Raw genomic sequence first — 20048 nt, 5'->3', positions numbered from 1 at the left:
ATGTCAGCTGTAGAAACTCAATCAGTATTCACCCCCCCCCCCCATCAAATACACATTTTGGGTCAGCTCACCTTCCTCCTGCTGCCTTTTCAGTCATCCAGTCAGAGCATCCAGAGCTCTCCGCACAGCTGATCAAAAAACGTAAGGCAGCAGAAGAAGAAGAAGAAAAAGAGAGCGACAACCTTACATTTCTGTTTTCCGGCGGAGGAGGAGATTATTTTCCTCCCTGGTAAAAGTGCCGTCACCCGGCGAGCGGAGCGAGGAAGCCGGTTTCCTCTGCGCTTCAGCTAGAGAAAGGCCCGTCCTTGGGCAGGAGCATTGTGTGTGTCTGTGCTGTCTGCAGAGGCTGCCATGTCTCCCATTGTTCCAGGGCGAGTGAGCCAGGCTTCCTACCCCAATAGACCCTGCCTACTATAACAGCTGTGGACCAGCCCCCACCTCTCTGCCGCTCTCTCTCTCCCCCCTCCGCCTCCTCCTCCTCCTCCTCCAACTCCTGCCTCTCTACTGCTGCTGCTAAACATTAACCCTGCAGCTGCCTCACCAGGCCCATAAAGAGGTATAGAGGGGGGTTGTGTGTGTCAAAAGAGACCCTACTACCACGTAGCGGACAAAGGAACTTAACAGAGAGAGGATATCCGACAGGCGGGCTGAACTGACAGGACTCGTGCAAAGAGCCATTCAGTGGCCTAGAAAGAAAACAGGCTCTGTGCTAAGAGGATTGTCTTTCTCAATCACAGTGGTAAGAAGTGTTGGACTGGGAGGCTGCGCGGAGAAACACAACAGTCACACAATAAAATAGGGCTGCAACTAACCATTAGTTTGGTTATTGAGTCATGTTTTGTTTTATAAAATGCTAGAAAATAATGAAAAGTGGTGGGCTATGAGTTTTTACTAAAGCCAAAAAGGAACGGAATTAATTATCACATGTGACAAGTAGATTGACACCAATATATCGCCCATATTAGATCATTGCGGATCAATGACTGATGGATATCGGTGTGTATCGGCTGGTTGAAGGGCATTTAAAATCAGTGACGGAGTTTGCCCAGCAGAGGGCGCCGAAAAGTTGATTTTTACATTAAAATGTCCCAAACCCACAAAAAAAAAGATCCCGACCAGATCGAGTTTGGTTGGTCACATTATTTCTTTGGATTTAAATATATCTCTTCATCCCTTTTCCATATATCGGGCTCAAACATCCAGACAGATGTGAAAAACACAAAATCTTCCCACGACAAGCTAATTCATAGCATCTTTGAGAAGTTAAATGGCAGATTAACTGATATGAAAACAATCGTTGGTTGCAGCTGTAGATTAATCTGCTGATTAATTTATCAATTACTTGATTAGTTGTTTGGCCTCTAAAATAGAGAATAAAACCTATTTTTGGAGTAGTCTAAAAACCCAAAATATACTCTATTTACTATCACATCTAAAAGAAGCCTCACCTGTCAGAAGCTGGAATAAATATTTGGTATTTTTTGCCTGAAAACTTGAATTATTACTCGATTATCAGAAAGGTTTGCTGATTATCAAATAACTTATTTCAGCTTTAGAAAAATGGCTACAGTGACCTATTCAGATTGCCTTTTTTGTCCGTCCATTAGTCCAAAACCCAGAGATATTCAGTTCATTAGTTTGTCATAAATAACAATGGAAATCATTAAATCTTCACATCTAAGCTGGAAACAACTGAAACATAATAATTCATCAAAAAAATGCTCTGCAATCATCTGGTCAATCAACCAATGGATTAATCCAATGAGCCGACAGTTAGAGCCAGCTCTTGTACAGTAACTCTCTCCCATGCAGTGTAGACGTTATTATCGTTGGGGATGAGTATCCCAGCGGTGGCGTGTTCCAACTGAACGGCGTCGTGTCTGAACCGGTCAGCAGAATGAAGGGTTTCTCCGCTGCGAGTGTCTCCGTGTGGTTTATCACCCTGCGTGACTCATCTGCTCTCCTTGTTAATGAAGCCACATCATCCTCAGACACGCCAGACACGCTAAAACCGAGACTGATGACAAAACGACTGGGCGCCACGGCAACAACACCGGTTTCATGGCTTGATTGGGGGAGGGAAATACCATAAAAGTAATAAGGGAAGGCAAAAAATCCCAATCAACTATTCTTTAAAGCACGCAGATCTATATGTACTCATTTCAAAGTTGACCTTTTTTTAATTTGACCCTAATTGAGTCGACAAGAGACCTGACCTGAATGGACTTCGCCCCCACATCAGACCTCCTACAGTCAGAAACCAGCGCCCCGGGGGGGCTCACATGAATGGCAGTTGTTTTAAGCTATTCTCATTCACTTTTGACCTTAACAGTCGAGCCAGTTTGGCGAGTATTCAACTTGTCCCAGATTCACAGCAGAATATCAGATTCTGTATGAAGTACTATGCTATACCAATTTCAAGGTACTCAGTATTTTTCCTTTCATGCGACTTTATCCTTGAACTCCACTACATCTCAGAGGCAAACAACTTCTACTCCACTACATGATTCGTCACAAAGCTGAAAACAGGGCTGTTTTTCTGACACCGTGAAAAGATTTTTGAACTTTTTAGAGATACGTGGTTCTTACAGGACAGTGATGGTCTTATAGAATATGATGCATGGCTGTAGAAACTAGCCAACAGTATATAAAGGAAACATCTACAGCAGTAAAATACAACATACACATGAATTCAGCAGGAATATTAATAATATTAATCCAGAAACATCAAATAGAAGAGTAACACACTGACAGGGAACATGTTAATGCACAATCACTACTTTGATTTTTCATACTTTATGTACAGTAGATTTTGCTGATACATACTTTGAATGCAGGACTTTTACTTATAGTGGAATATTTTCACACTGTGGTATTATTAGTACTTTTACTTGAGTAAAATATCTGAATTCCTCTTCCACCGCTGGTGAAATGAGAGAAGGGGAGATTTCAAAACAAAAAGAATCAGGGGAAACCCCGAAGACAAAAAATGTCACCGGTCATCAAGGAGTAACCACATGAAAGAAGAGAACAGAGGACAGACGCTGAGCTTCACATCAAAAATCAGCCAGATCAAAAGAGCTCGTGTCCAGTGAGGATTTATCCTCTAATTACTGAACACATATGGCCGTCCTGGCCAGTCTGTTCTCATGGCCAGGCCTCTAATCTGTGTCCACCTAGTGGCTGCAAAACAGAGACAACCTGCCCCATGTCCCCCATCTCGTCCACTGAAAGCATATGAGGAGGGGATCTTTTATAGGGGTGTAACCATTAGGGCTGGATCCGAGTATTTGTTTGATGGGTAGGTATTCAATTTTCAATTTTGGGATTCAAATGGTTTTAAGAAGTTGGCCACTGGCTAATTAATGCCAGAACAGAGAAATGTAGAGGTACAAGCAGTCTGACGTTTGTAGAGGTCTGTCTAATGGTTTCAATGTAGAAGCCTGGTGTCATTTTTAGGCGATTTGGTAAAGGTGAAGATATGAAGTATGAGCGTTCATAACGCTAAGGCTCTAGCCTTCATGTTATCCTCGGGTCAAATTGACCCATTGTCCTATATCAGTGTTCTTTTTAATTCCCCAAAATAACACGATTGATTCCACACAACGCTCATTGCCAAGTACTAGGGGTGTGACGAGACGCTTACTCCACGAGACGAGACACATCACGAGATTGGGTTCACGAGAACGAGACGAGACGAGATTTTTTTAAAAAATTTAAAGAAATCTTTGATGAATATATAAGGAAAATAGTTTTTTATTCAACTGAAAATCAACAAAATGCAAAACAATTTTTAGGTGCATTTGAAATAAACCTTTATGATGAATGTTATTTATTTTTTTAACATTTTATGAATTGATTGCAGTAAAGGATGCAACGCAAAATGTTTTGTTAACCACCACTGGCTTCTGCCCTGGACAATTCACACCGAGAAATCAAACTCCAAAATGATTAAAGGCAGGGGATCTTCATATAATTTCACCTCCACCGCTGACACACATCGCTCCAACACTTTTCCCCTCGACGGAAATCTCGTCATGTTTTAATCTCGCGGACTCGTAAAACAGATTCCGTCACACCCTTACAAGTACACATCTCTACTTTCATTAATTTTGGGCGTCTTTTTATTTTATACCCTTTGAAACAATTGAAGGGTTTTGAAATAGTGTTGAAAAAAGTTGACATATTCCAAGTTCTGTTTATCCATCAACCCTCCTTATATTTTGCAGAAATATTCCTATTCTGCTTTTCCTAACTCAACATTGGTTAATTTTTCCTATAAATGAGGTTTTTTTGACCATCACCAACCCAAAATAACTATAAAAACTAAGTTAATAATGTTGATTTTTTAAAATTTAAAATTTTTTAAACGTCAACAAAATGTTGTTTTTCATTTTGACGGGAAGAAAACCACGGGTTCAAGAACCCGTCTTCTCTGACGTCCTCGACAGTCCCCTAACAACGCAGTCTTTCCGTTTTTTGAACGCCTGCAGCAAAAGCTGATTGTTTTCACCTTTGTGCCGACAACCTACTCCCCTTAGCTGCAATCTCTAGGAACCGGAGATCAGACTCGTCTGTCCGTATCGATGCATGGGAGTCCTGTTAACCTGACTGAAAACAGGAAACAGCACTGCAACACTTTCAAAGTAAGAAACGAAACACCAGCACTGAACTCCCCAGGAGTCTGTGTGCAGGTGACTGTGTCGGAGTTTATCTAACTTTACGGAACTTCATCACGTTTTGCGTTACATGCGTAACTGAAAGTCAAGCAACGTAACAAATGGACTGATTTGAACCCAAACTTTTTCTAATCTTAACCCTCGTGTTGTCTTTCCCGTCAAAATTGAAAATCAACACTTTTGTTGACGCTTTTAATCAAGATTTTTTAACTTTTTCTTACGTTTTTGTCAATTTTTTAAACCACTTTTGATTTTTTTTCCTCAATGTTTGTCACTTTTTTTGACATTTTCAACACTACGTGAACACTATCTTATTAACTTTATAGGAAATTATACCTAATGTTTGAGTTAGAAAAGCAGAAATTAGGAATTATTTAGACTAAAATTAAAGGAATGGATGTTGATGGATAATCACGGACTGGAATATGTCAACTTTTACTCAATACTATTTCAAAAACACTTAAAAATTGAATAAGACGCCCCAAAATTAATGAATGTAGAGATGTGTACTTGGCAAAGAGCGTTGGGTGGAATCAATCATGTTATTTTGGGGAATTAAAAAGAACATTGATATAGGAAAACGGGTCAATTTGACCCGAGGACAACATGAAGACAACATGAAGACAACATGAAGACAACATGGGGGGTTAGTAGTTTTTGTGCCTATAACCGAACCAAACTGGGACCATTTCTCTGTCTAAGGCTACATTTACATGGCTATGTTTTGGTTCAGAAATGACTATCTTTTGCTACATTTCCACCTCTCTTTCCCCCTGCTCTGGTGTTTCTGAGCCCTTAAACCGAGACACTTGGAAACACGTCTGACCCGCTTTGGTTATGAATCTGAGGGGTTGCAAACGGAGCCCTTTGGCAACACCGACGCCAACGAGTCACCGCCTGATTGGGTGTTATCGGTCATGACATCTATGAGACTAAGATACTAATTTTACCATGGCAACTACCAGCAACAGGTGGAGAGCATACACGCTGCCTGCTGTTTGTGTCCAGTATACGAGAACGTTGATGAGATATGATATATGAGGTTTGGGTGTGAGGTTCGTTCTTCTACTGGAGCTAAAAACACTGAAATCGCTTTTGGTTCAATACTCTGATTAAAACCCAATTGTAGCAGTGGAAATGTAGCCTCAGATATAACAACCTGGTATCATGACGTTGCGTAAACATACATGCTGTCCTTCAGGTCCCAGAGACCCAGAGAATGCCAATAAAATGTAAATAAAAGGACAACACAAGGGTTAAGCCAAGTGCTGTGTTATCTGGACGCATTTTCAACTATCCCGTATGTCCACGCTGTATACAGCGGGCGTAAACATGCGTGGCGTGTTGTCGCTGTCTCGCTGCGTTATCGCAAGAAGAAAGCTAAGGTTGGGTTTAGGAAAAGACAAACGGGGTTGGCTTTAGGAAAAGAAGAAAGTGATGGTTGAGTTTAGGAAAAGAAGAGCATGCGGGACACGATGCCCGGTCTCCTGGGGGAGAGTCCTGTGTTTTACCCATCCACCACTCCAACCAACCTCCTAGTATGAAATGGCGGATTTTCTCCCTTTTAATACTACTCACTACGGCGTAAATTCACATGCACTTGCAAGGTAATGTAAGTCAATGGAGGCCAAACAGCATTGATAAACACGTCTGGATAAACACGCAAATGATAACTTGTATCTCTATGACATCTGGCCGTGTAGATAACAGCAATATAACATCTATCCAAGACATGCTTTTAATCTTAATTTTCCTGGCAGCTCTGTTGTTTGGTTGTTGTTGCTTGTTTTTGTTTTTTTGCTTTGTTTTTTCTGCCGTTTTGTTACATAAAACCTGAAAAATTTGAAAATAAAATATATACAAAAAAACCCCAAAAAAAACGCAAATGATGCCATATGAATTGGCGTGTCATACATACGCCGTTTCATGAGATCAGTCTGGATAGGAGGGTGGAAAACGCTCATGTGGATTGTATTTTCTGCAAACGCTAGGGACACTAATTCATATTCATATTGGTCGTATTAGATTGTAGTAATAAAAGACCTCTATCATTTACTGTACATAGTTTGAAGGACTTGTTGTTTGCTTTCATCGCTACACCAACTTTTCCACCTCAAAATCGAATTGAAAATGAGCCCAATACTATAGAATGATTACAGCAAGTAATACAAACTGTTTCAATGTTAATTCAGCCATCTCAGTATTGTTCTAAGAACAGTCTTCAGTCACCAGTGCAGCACAGAAACTCTAAACTACTCCCGTCAGTTGAATGAAGGGCTGTCAGGGGATGGTCATACCTCTGTTGTGTCAGACATGAACGCACACAGACATCTGTATGGCATGAATGGGACATTGAGGGACTCCCTTCTAAGAGGGTCAAAGGCTGAACATGACCTGAATGAGAGCCGGTCACATGGTCCCCTGGAGCCAACACAAGGGAACGAGGAGAACTCACAACATAAAAGGCCTATTGTCACCTCCCTCCGCCATCCACTTTCCCCTCAAGTGAAGATCTTCACCAACTCAACAAACTCAACGGTAATGTGGACATGAAGGGAGTCCTCCTCCAGTCCTGGTTACATAAGGAGGGCCACAGGGAATCCTTCAACCCCCAAAAACAGAACAATATCATCCAGAACCAGAACCAGAATCAGAAATACTTTATTGATCCCCGAAGGGAAACTCTGTGTTGCAGTCACACAAATAGTGAAATATAGTATATTAAAATGAGTACAAATATAAATAAAGAAAAATAAGGAGTGTGGATATGTACGGTATTTACATAGTCGAAGGAATATTACGATACAGTATTTACATACAGTATACAGTATGTAAATACAGTATATAGTAAATAGTACATTCATACAGTATACAGTACAGTATCCAAACAGTAAAAAGACCAGAACTGGAACGTCCATTTACTAGTTTGCTGATGGACTGGAAATTAACAACCAACGGGTTCTTTTTAGCTCCAAATTCTCTGGTTCCGGCTTCTAAAATTAAAGATATTTGATGCTTTTCTATTTCATAAATGATTGTAAAGCGAATAACTTTCGGACTGTCGGTTGGACAACAAGCGATTTAAATAACAGTCACATTGGGCTAATGTTATAATTAAAATGGGCAATTTCAAAAGCTGAAACACCTACATGATGAATTGATCGTATTTGATAGTCGATCAACGGAAGAACTTTTCAAGCAAAGAAACACCAAACGTTGTTCAGAGCTTCTCAATTCAAGCACTTCTCTTTATATTTAATATATTTGCAATCTGGACTGTTGGTTGGACAAAACAGACGACCTGAAGACTTTACCCTGTGCTCTGTGACATCTTTCCCAGTTCTATGACATTTTATTAACAACTGGCATATGAACTGATAATGCCAGTAATGGTTAGTTGCAGGCTGTTAAGATCCAGAGAGCAAGGATCCGTTAGCAGATGGTCCCCCGCTAGATGTTTGTGGTCAGATGGCGGCTGAAGCGAGGGAAGTGTCGGGGAAGCTCTGAATCCGAGCTGTAAATCAGACTGAAGGGGTACAAACCTCCATTGAGGGGCCGACAGTTTAACGGGCTGTGATGGGCCCAGCTCCTCCATGTGAGGATGGAGAGCTAATCCACCAACAAGAAACGTGACTCTCAGGCCGGGGCTTTAAGCCGGGGCTATAAACACCCCGGTGGTGTAGGTGAAGGCCTCTTGCGTTAATTTGCATGAAGCCTCGGCTCAGTCGGCCCTCATTAGGAAGTCGGGAGTTGAAGCCGGTGAGCCACCAACGGGGGCTGGCTGGTCTAAGCTATTTGTGCAACAGAAATGACTAGTGATAGGCCGATTACCGGCCCCGATGATATGGTATTTTGCAGATTATCTGTATCTGCGTATTATTTGTCTGATAACCTATAAAGTTAATGGGTCCTATTAAAAAGTGTCCTGCTTTGACTCGGCTCCAGCTCTGTGTCTGTCCCTCTGCTCCGGTTTCTCTCACCACTGAGTCTGACTTATGTCCCCCCCCCCAACACTATCTGACTCTCTTTTACTTGGTATTATGATGAAAGTTTCTAATTTATGAAATCATTGCTTAAAGCATTAACCAAAGTTGTGAGTTTTTGATTTCGTTTTCACTGTAAATATGATATCATAACAGTTCCAAATATCGATTATCGGTTTCATTAACCACTAATAATCGGTATCTGCCTTTAAACAGTATCGGTCAAGCCCTAGAAATGACCTTCACAGGTAGAGCTGAAATGATATGTCGATTAATAGATCAAGGAGAAATAATATCAATATTTAACAGATATCATGCTGAACATCTTTGGGTTTTTGGATTTAAATTTAAAATAAACTTTATTTATTCTGATCAGGAAAATTGTTGTGCAGCAGCTGCAGAACAAAGGAGAAATACTGCAAATATCAACTATTAATAAAAAAGGTGCAATTCCAAAATATACACAATGCCAAAAATATAAACAGGTAACTGGAATTATTAGAAAGTTCATTCTTGCACGCATAAAAGCCCCCCAGTAATGAAAACCTCTATTAAAAAGAGTTTTCTACCCCCGTAAATAAATTTTGTCCAGCAGCCGCAAAAGTACTCACTTCCTGTATTCAAGTAGAAGTACCGATACTTGTGTAAGGAGAAGTACTGATTTAACTTCTGTACTCAAGTAAAAGTAAAAGTACAGACTTGGAAATTTAATTAAAAGTATAAAAGTAAACGCAGTATTGCGAATGAGAAAATGAACGGACAGCAAATATTTGAATGTGGAGTGCTAATAATAATAATAAATGTAATGTGTCAGGCTCACAATGTTTTCTTCATTTTTAATCATGTCGGCGTCCATAATACTACGCTAACGTTACCGCCGTACAGCCCCAATGATCTGCCGCCGAATCTGTGGAGTCGTCTTGTAGTGGTGAGGAAGTGCAACGTATAGTCCCATCCGGTTAGTTTCAACTGGAATTATTAGAAATTACTAAAGTAACGAGTAAGGACAATTTAGTGAAATGTAAGGAGGTGAAAATACCGATATTCGTGTTAAAAATGTAAGGAGTGAAAGTAAAAAGTCGGCACAAAAATAAATAGTAAAGGACAAATATCTGAAAAATCTACTTGAGTACAGTAACAAAGTACTTCATTACTTCCCATTTCCATATGCGTCAGCAAACGTCTGTAATACTTTGATTCCTCAGCGAGTCACATTCGCACCAAACTACTGAACCCGGACATGGAAAACACATGGAGGTTTGAACCAGACCTGCTGGGGAGGAGGCCTGATAAGTTAGTCCAGGTCCTGAGGAAAAAGAACCATTTAACCATCAATGTTTAAAAACCTGAATGTATGTAATTTCACTCACCCAGAAAAATCTTTTCTTTTACTGTTTCTATTACTTTTGCTAACCAAGAATTTGTCATCACAAAGACTGTCAAATATCTTTGTGTGCTACTTGATTTGCACCTCACACACCGGGAACATGTGTCCAACTTAACAAAAAAGTTGAATCCCAAACTTCAGATCAGATCATATCTTTCTTCTTCTGTTTCTGAAACCTACCTACATGCAATTGTGTTTTCAACTATGTGCTACTGTCTTCCTATTTGGTCTCTGACCACGAAGGAAATCACTGAACCAATAGCACGACTACACCATGGAGCTCTCAAGACCCACAGTGACCTTCCAGAGTGGTCTCACCGTTGCATTGCACTTGCACGCTCTAAGGCTTTGACTTATGAAACTTATAAACAGCCACGCCATTGCATTTTGTTTTCAGATTCTAAATTCCACCTTACCAGCACTTGCTGCACTTCTCCCGACACACACGAAACCAGGTCGCCTCACTAGGTCGGTCTCACAGGCTCTTATTCCACTTCCTCCGTATAAAAACAACTTTGGTCAGAAATCTTTTTTCTTTACATTCACCAAGATGTGGGATGACATTCCCCATCACATCAGAACACTATCATCCATCACATATTTCAAAAAGGCATACAAACAGCTCCTTACACAGTTACACTTGCACACATTAATTGCTCATGTATTGTCCACGCCTTGTTTGCACTGTCCGTATTTGTCCAGCCCAGCTGAAGTCTTGCATAATGTCTTTGTGTATTGTTGTTCTAGTTGTCTAAATTTGTCTAGTCCATATGGATGTCCTGTACAAATGTCCGTCCCGACGTGCTGTAACCATGTTTTGTGTTTCTGCAGAACAGGAACCTGCTGAAAACCAGCTTTTAAACTGAGTCAGGCCCGTTTACATTGTAATGTAATGTTACTTTTAACTTTCCTCTATAATAACTATGAATGAATGAATGAATGAATGAATGAATGAAGGAGCCATCATGTCCATCCAGTAGAGATATCACCAGCACACTGCAAATCTAAAACTAGCAAGAAGCCAGGTTAGAGGGTCATCCAAGAAATCTTTTGGGTTTAACTCAAGTTTTCTGGAATCATGAGGCAAACTCATTTTTACCACCTTGGTAACCTGGGTAGATCACCACGTTGCTGTCAAAACAGCCCGACTACTTCATTCATGGTTAATGTCTTTTGATAGCCAAAGGTTTTTTTTTGTTATTATTACCATTTTCATTACTCTTATTATTGTTATCTTTATATTGTCTTCTACACTGTATTCTTGCTAAAACTGCTGCTGGAAATTTCAATTTCCTTGTGGGAGTCATCCCAAAATTATTAATAAAGAGAAGTCTAAAGAATCAAATTGGGACAAAAGCCTATTGTTGCAGCCTAGCGACCACTGACCAATCAGCTCCCTGATAAAATGGACCAGGACCCATACGCATGCAGTATGTATGGAGAGATGTCAGAGCGAGGGGGCTGCCTAAAACAGGATGGGGCCCCGAGCTATTGGAGGTTCGATGTCTTGCTCAAGGGCACCTCGCAGTGCCTAGGAGGCAAGCTGGCTCCCATACTTGGTCCATGCGAGGACCTGAACCGTGTCCCCCCCCCCAGTTCCCAAGCCAAGTCCCCACAGCCTGAGCGTCTGCCGCCCCGGTACAGTTATAAAGAGCTGCAGGGACAGAAACAGCCGAACCATGTAACCTCTCAGAGATATTGCAGTTTTAGTTTAGTAGTGAATAACATTTCTTTTATTCCTGAGTCCAGACAGGATTCCCGTTTCCTGACGGGACTCGAGAATAAAAGAAACACTCATCTGTTTTTCAATTCCTGCAACAAAAATAATCCAAATAAGACTCAAAAATAAAATTAAGACTTGTGAAAAAGTTGCTATGTCTATGGAAGCAAAATAGAGAATTAATCATGACGTACACTTCCCCTGAAGAGACAAAAACACAAACTTGAAGGTCAAACAGGGATAAGAACTTTCACTGTGTATTTAAGTAAAAGTACCAATACCACAGTGTAGAGATACTCTGTTACAAGTAAAAGTCCTACATTCAAAATTGTACTTATAGTACAAAAGTACTCATTGTGCAGAACGGCCCATTTGAGAATAATATAAAAGATGGGGCTTATTTAAATACTCAATACTTCAGTACAGTACTTAAGTTAATGCACTTAGTTACTTTCCCCCATTGAGTACTACAGTCATGAGCAGGATTAGTTAACCCTATTTTTACCAATACCTGAAGCTAGGTGAGCTACAGAGAGCTTCCCGTTGAACTTTATGTTACAGCCAAGGATGACACCAGATAAAAGGAGGGAAGGGAGGAGCGGGCGCGGTTTGGCGATGGGCAGTGTCTCCACCACATCTGGCCACCAGCCGCAGCAGCTCAAACACAACCAGGAGTCGGGCACACTCCTCATCCACATCCTTTTCCCAAGTCTGGCCAAGAGGAAGACCTATTTATGGTACAGAATCAAAGATAACATGGAGGGTCATATATGGAGATCCTTATTTAAGCCTCCAAACACCCCCTCCCTGGGAAGAGGGCTGGGGTTTTTCAAGGCATATAGGTTGGAGTTTTGAAACAGGAAGCTCAGGAGAATACACTGAAGCAGCAGCTCACTAAAGCACCTTGTGGGAGAGGGTTTAGGGATTGAAGGGGTGGGCGGGGGGGGAGCATAAAGCTCCTCAATAACAACTTTATTTCAAGACAAAGCGGGAATAAACTGCAGGGGTGCACAAAGGAACAGTGTTAGGATACAAGGCGGCCTGAACATAAGACAAAAACCTCCCACAGTCGCCGTTATTCTTCATCTACACAGTCCTAACAGATCGTTCTTCATGAGAACCGTTAAAACGAGGGCCGGTTAACCCTGTTTTGGGCAAACAGGGGGCGCGGTGGGGACCCCGCTTGGTTTGCTTGAATTGATTAAAGCTACATTCCTCGCCATATTTTCTTTGGCCGGACTGATGAATTGAATGTTTGTTGCAGCTCCAGCGGCTGAAGCAGGCTTTTGCCAACTTCAATGTTTGCATGAGCACAGATTCCTCTGCAGGGTGGATTTGGAGTGCGAGCTCATGCTCTCGTACACTACGGGGATTCCACGGCACACTGAATCAGGCACATGGAGAACACGAGGCCGACGCTTCCTCTTCTGCTGATGCATACTAATAATCCCACTCGGCTCAGAAGAGACAACGCAGGAAGAGAATAATCCTTTGATCTAAATATCTGCATTGTGTCAACAGTCCCAATGATGATGATGATGATGCAGAGCTCCCTCCCGCTGTGAGCTCTGCTGGATCGTGCCGACTCTGCTGGGGGGTGATTAAGGACTATGATGCCATGCTAAGGCAGACTGCAGAAAAGCCTTTTGGTGTATAACCATGGTAACCACTGTACCTGCATGCATGCATCAGATAGTGGGGTGATAACACTGATAGCTGATAAGGAGAGGTCTCTAGCCCAGCCACATCTTCAAAGCATGCTCGTTCCTGCAGGGGGGGGGGGGGGGGGTTGTACTGAAGAGATAGGCCGACTGCAGACGGCTCTGACCTGTCTGCACACCCCTACCACACTTCACACAGACTAAATCATTGTCCCGTTGCTCTTTCCTCCCTGTAAAAGTGTAAAATAAAGAGATATTTCACATAAGTCTGGAAGGTCTTTCTCCATAAAACACACATTTTTGCCTCAAGATGCTCGACTCGGTATCAACAGTAAGAACAGAATAGACAACTATTTTGAATATAATAGTTTTTGCTAAGGGTGCTCCGATCAAGATGTTTGGGGCTGATCACCGATTGCTTTAAGAAGTATTGGTTAATCCCGATCACCTGGTCTATTTGAAGCCATCTATTCATCAGTTCATATATTTATCATTCAGTTATTTTAATAGTCTTAACAACAATGTGCTGTATATGTATAAAAATACAAATGAACAGAAGATGATGTATTGTGAATTGTCAACTGTTTATTTCTGACAGGAAACATTCTACTTCCTCTGTTGAAAAAAAAACAACCTTTAACAGCTTAGAGCTTGACAAATAAGCCTTTTTTTTAAATAAATAATAAAACTGACATTGTTAATTTACACAAACTTAATGTGCAGAGCAAAGAAAACAAAATCCCATGTTGGGATGTTAAGATAACTAGGCATGAGGTGGATGTATTTTAGGCGTGTCCTGCTGTAATGAACTGAAAATAGAAGCCAAGACATAACCGTCATGGTCACAGTCACATTTCTCAGTAGTAGTAAAACTTTTTCTCCGGAGTATTGCGTCATCTGATCGGCCGATCTGACCGGCCTTTATGGAGACCGCCGATCTAACTATTTAAAGCCTTTATCGGCCGATGACAATCAGTGACCGATCAATCGGAGCACCCTTAGTTTTTTCAAGCAAATATAGTTCTGATTCCAGAAAAAAATGGACTCATTGGTTTTGTTCCAAATAGCTTGAAAAGCAGCAAATTGAGAACTGAGAACTTTTTTTTTAATGGAGATAATTAATCAATCATCAAAAGGAGTTGACGATCAGCTATGATGTCTCAGCGTTTTGTTAGAGCAGTTTGTAGTAAAAATCTACGTCATGAATTGACAGAACTGAAGAAGAATTTGCATGTGATGGCACTTCCTCGTTGCATTACTATGGAACCCACGTAACTTTGAGGCAAGACCTTCTCTTCAACAGGATTTACACACTGCTATAGGTCAGGCGTCCATTCTTACGCACGGTAACCCCATTTGTTCAGGTCCCATCCCCTGACCAATCGCCTAACCTAACCTTAACCACTCGAGGTCAATGCCCAACCCCAACCAATCGGCTGCTTCGTAGGGCGGGACTTGCCTAGACGTTACGTGGGATCTATAATAACGCTTCCTCGTTCCATTTCCTCTGACTCTTCTTGTAGAGGCTAAGCCCAAGCTTCAAGTCCCTGAGGTGTAACTGATGCACTTTTTTACCTTTTTTGATCAATGAAAGTCCAAGTCATATTTGCAATTAACACCATTGGTTCTATTTATTTCCATGAGATATAAGTTAATAGTCCAGACTAATTACTGCTTTTATGTATGCTTGTGTGGTGTTGCTGTGCGTGTGTGTTGCCGTGTGGTCAGAAACTGTATGTGCTTCCAGGTCGCACCCAAGGAACCAAAGATTGGTTCCTATTTATACCAAGGGAATTAATTGGCTCTTACACTTCTGGTTGGTAGATACCTGCCTGCTCTGATCAATTGTATAATTATTAACAAGGAGACAACTTGTGGTTTCATGTTCCGTGGTGGACTGCGACGCCTAATAAATAACTTCATAACTAGAACCAGTAAACAGAACCAACAGCCAAATTAAACACTTACTCCATGCCACGTTTCCCCTCTGTAATAAAGTCGGAACGCCGTCTGTGGCTGCAACAAGATGTGGGACACAAAGGCGTGCGGAACATCTGGGAACAATTAGAGGCGAACAGAGCGAGCGAGCACTTATACTGCCCATTACACGGGCTCTCTCTTCATGATGTAATGCGCCGCAGCTTGGATACGCAATCTCAAAGCTGCGCTGGAACCGATGCCTCTCACAAAAAACTTCAATTGAGCTCAAACATGGAGTACAGCGGCCGTGAATGTGATCCGGCGAGCGCAGAGGGGAACCAGATTCTTCTGCAGCTCTGAGGACATTCCTCAGGATGAGAGGTTCAAAGCGCCGGTCGGCCCGCGTGTTCTTGGCCAAATACTGGTCCAAATGTGACACATTCATTCTTAAATCCTCCCCCAGTCTCCACAGCTTAAAGTGTTTCAGCTACATGCATCAGCTAAAGTAAAAAAAAAAAAAAAAAAAAAGGAGCAATAATTCCACCACATCAACAGAATAAGCTTGAGAGTGATTTTAAAGTCTGCCTCATATTAAAAAAGATGTTTTACTTCTTCTTTTTTCACTTGGATGTTTAACCTGCACTCTGAAGGATGATGCTAGAAGACGGGTTCAAAGTCATCTGCTGGAGGAGGAAAGATCGCCTTAAATCAGAGTTTAACGTGAGTTCAGTACGAGATGACTTTGTGACGTTACCACTAGAAGCCGAGGCTGGTCCAGGATGCAACTGACACAGATGTGATGTGGGAACTTAAAGCGTCCGGTGTCCAAACACTGAGAATGAGCTTCTAAGTGGGTAGGGTTAGGCGACATCTTGAGTACAGCAATTAGAAATATTTGGATATTTATAATGTGTTAACCACCGACTTTACACAAAGTTTACACAGGTCTAACACCTTGAAGTCCTCCAATCAGAAACAACCCAGAGTGATGACACTCACTGTGCTCATGCTCAGTTCCTTTCCCTCCACTCTCCCAAAAAGGGCGCCATATTTGAAACTTCCTGAAGGCGTTATCGACAAAAGGTTGTTTTTGAAGTAAAAAAAGTACTTTTCTTACTGATCTAGGCCCTCAGATGTGAAAAAGTCTTCTAAAAGGCTGGTTCAGCGGCTCCAGTTGCCCCACACTGCCTTAAGTGATGTCACGTGAGTCAGTGTCGGTTGAAGAATACAACTTTGAAAATGAAAATAATCTGGGGGGGGGGGGGGGTGGAGTTAGAAAGGAGTGAGTTTACCAGACCCGTGTAGCCCGCTACACGCTACATTAGCCGCTATTAGCCACTACTTAACCCTTGCGTTGTCTTTCCTTCAAAATTGAAAATTAACACTTTTGTTGATCCTTTTTATCAATGTTTTTAACTTATGTTTTTTTATCTATTTTCAGTGCTTTTATTCAATATTTGTCACTGTTGACGTTTAACACTACGTAACACTAACTTATTAACTTTAGTTTTACAGTTATTTTTGGAATTTATGGTCAATAATCATCATTTACCGGAATTTATACCTAATGTTTGAGTTAGAAAAGCAGAAATTAGGAATTATTTAGACTAAAATTAAAGGAATGGATGTTGATGATAATCACAGACTGGAATATGTCAACTTTTACTCAACTACTATTTCAAAACACTTCAATTTGTCTTTCAAATGCTATGAAATTGAATAAGACACCCCAAAATTAATGAAAGTAGATATGTGTACTTGCCAAAGAGCGTTGTGTGGAATCAATCATGTTATTTCGGGTAATTAAAAAGAACATTGATGTAGGAAAAACGGGTCAATTTGACCCGAGGACAACATGAGGGTTAAGTAGTGGGTAATGTAGGCTGAAAGTTTTGAAAAGGATGGCAAACGTGTGGAATGAATTTAAAAAAATATATATATATTTGATTTTGCTGCATCAATTTTGATCCTTTATGTTTTATCTGTCGATCATGAGTCCAATTATGTTACTAGAGTGCAGTGATCAATCAGGGGAGTTTGTCTGGAGATGAAGATCAAACTATTATCTAACATGTGCTAAAAGAGTTATTCCCAATCATGAGGTCACTGTTTCTTTGGGTCTTTGTGCCATGAAACCTCTGATGTAGGATTTTGTTCATAATATAAGACTTGTCTGAAATTGCCAAAAACAACACACAAGCAAGATGACATCAACAGACAATTTGGAAAAGGCACAAGGGGTACGTCATTTCTGCAAACACTAAAAAGATTCATCAAGCATTTCATAGCAGATCTTCCATCCATCCATCCATCCATCCACCCATTCATCTCTGTTATAATGCAAAGGGTTTCAAACAATCCTTCCATTCCCATTTCTACTGATCTAAAGTTTGGTCTTTGTTCAGAAGACGATGAGACAATGAGAACAGCATGAGCGTATTCATCTGGCTTTAAACCAACAGACACAGATCATTAAGCATGGATGTTTTTCTCCTTCAAAAAGGACTCTGTTATTGCTAAAGAGCATTATTTTAGATGTTTTGAATCTTGTTTAATCTCCTAATAGGCTCGAGAACTTATTAAGATTACTGGCATGTGTTTTAATGGCCAATAAAATCCTTCACAATGTGAAAACAAACGAGAAACAATCCACTCCTCGTGACTAGAATGCTATTCGGAAAATGCTGAGGGTACGGCATTTAGTGAAAAGCAGCATTGTTGAGGTATGATCCAATAACACGTATTCACAGCCAGTACTTCTCCAAATCCGTTTCTGTACGGGCCGACATGGCGCCGAGCCAGGCCGGTGCTTTGAGGGGAGGACCCCTAAAGATGAAAACTGGAAAAAGTCTAACATGTACAGAATGACCGATGGTGGAGGTTTGGGATTTGGTAGTTACACACACACCCACACACCAACACACACACACACACACACACACACACACACACACACACACACACACACACACACACACACACACACACACACACAAATGAATGCGATCACAGACTAGAATACACAATCACACATACCCCCCATGACCTCTCATGTGATTTGGACAGGTCTGCTTCTGCCCCAGTTGTCAGGAACCCTAAACGGGGAGGGGGGGGGGCAGCGTTCAGTTTCTAATCTCCTCATATCTGGACTAAACTCCCAGAAACCTGCAGATCCGCTGCTACTCTCAGTTCTTTTAAATCAAGGCTGAAGACCTTTCTTTTTGATGTGCCTTTCTTTAAACGACTGTTCATTTCTTTAGTGTTTAATGTTTCCAATGCTGCACTGTAACTTTTATTCTTGTGTTTTATGTGTCTTAATGTTTTTATTTTTTTTTAACTGTTTTTTTTTTTTTACTGGTTTTGTGTAAAACACTTTGAATTACCCTGTTGCTGAGATGTGCTATACAAATAAAGCTGCCTTGCCTACAATATTAATATTGATATTTTTAACCCTTGTGTTGTCCTTGGGTCAAATTGACCCGTTTCTAAGTGTTTTATATCAGATATATGGATTTCCAAAATGTCCAAAATGTTCCTTTCACAAAACGTGTCTGACTTTACTGAAAGGTCTAAACTCACTTTATGTGCTGACAGTTACAGATTAGATCATGATCAGCTTCCAAAGTAGTTGAGATGTCACCAAATCTTTCTCATACTTTCCCTTCCTTTGAAAACAACCTTCTACAAACTGTCCACAGACATCCTTCTGCACAGTGAAGCTCAAACATCCATGTGTTTCAAATGTGAGTGGAGGAGGACTTTAACCCAGCAGGTGAAAATAACTAACAAAGTTATAGACTAGTGATGCAGTGTTAGAAGGGTAATAGGGATTCATGTTCCTTTAAAATGATTCTAATGTCACATTACATGACCCAGGGTGGTTTATCCTCCACTACATCCCTGCTCCAGACATGTTCACACCTTAATTCATCCAACATTTCTCTGCTTTGAGCCTGGTGGCTGTGGAAGACAACTGTCTCCAGTCACACACACTGGGTTATATTTCCTTCGTAAGAATGCTTCGTTTTTGCATCATTGTAAGAAGAAAAAAAGAAAAAAAATGTAGTTAGGACTCAAATTTCAGTTCCTTTTCCATGTTCCCCTTTCAGGTTTCAACCCTTAAAACGAGGCTAAAATTGCGACATGACTGTATTTAAGCTAGCATGTTCACGCAGAACAAAAACCTACTTCGGTTCAGAAAAATGTCTTTTTTTTTCTCTTGGGACAGGCCCTCCAAAAAAAAAAAAAAAAACCCAAAACCTGCACCGAAATGAGTCCCCTTCGACTCGGTAACACCGTTACGCCCTTGCGTGTCTCCCACAAACGCTGTAAAACACCGGGGCGTTTCACGGTAAAGATACCCACACATTTAGCTTCTAACACCCGTTCAGCCGTTCACTTTGCCGGGGCTGTTAAATCAATGAGCAGCATGCCAAAAGCCTCTGTCGGTATTCCAGCGTATCTCTCGACCAGGCTAACATGAAACGACATTTTCCTGGCTTTTAAAACTCACCTCATTTGGTTGGAAACGGTCGAAGCCGACGCTGCGCCATTCTTGATAAATGACAGCGATATTCTAGCTTTTTCTGTAAAACCTATCTATCTCGTGCTCATCGTTGCAGCGTCCCTTCCCTGCAGCAGCAGCCGCTTCCCTTTCTCTGCCTCGGCGTTGTGTTTTGGGTTGAAGAAAAGTGATGT

At 41.1% G+C, this 20048-nt stretch overlaps 1 protein-coding gene and 1 long non-coding RNA gene across 3 annotated transcripts in view; one reads left to right on the top strand and one right to left on the bottom strand.

Annotated features, from left to right (window-relative positions):
- The window catches only part of nckap5l (NCK-associated protein 5-like), a 46834-nt gene extending 26806 nt beyond the window's left edge, over positions 1-20028 (bottom strand). Inside the window, exon 1 of one of the 2 annotated variants that reach the window (XM_032522146.1) lies at positions 19864-20028. The gene's annotated coding sequence lies outside the window, so the exon portion shown is untranslated. Of the gene's footprint in view, positions 1-71; positions 458-19863 lie in introns of those variants that run through there. The other variant, XM_032522145.1, reaches the window with a different exon arrangement.
- LOC116693302 (uncharacterized) lies at positions 6234-12762 on the top strand. The gene is made up of 3 exons (XR_004332887.1): positions 6234-6327; positions 8083-8085; positions 12752-12762. It is a non-coding gene; the product is annotated as an uncharacterized LOC116693302 (long non-coding RNA).
- Positions 20029-20048: the final 20 nt, after the last annotated feature.

The sequence above is a fragment of the Etheostoma spectabile genome, chromosome 7, assembly GCF_008692095.1.
Source record: "Etheostoma spectabile isolate EspeVRDwgs_2016 chromosome 7, UIUC_Espe_1.0, whole genome shotgun sequence".
In the NCBI taxonomy this organism is placed as follows: Eukaryota; Metazoa; Chordata; class Actinopteri; order Perciformes; family Percidae; genus Etheostoma; species Etheostoma spectabile.
The sequence above is the reverse complement of the archived record's forward strand: the minus strand, read 5'-3'. Positions and strand labels throughout refer to the sequence as shown.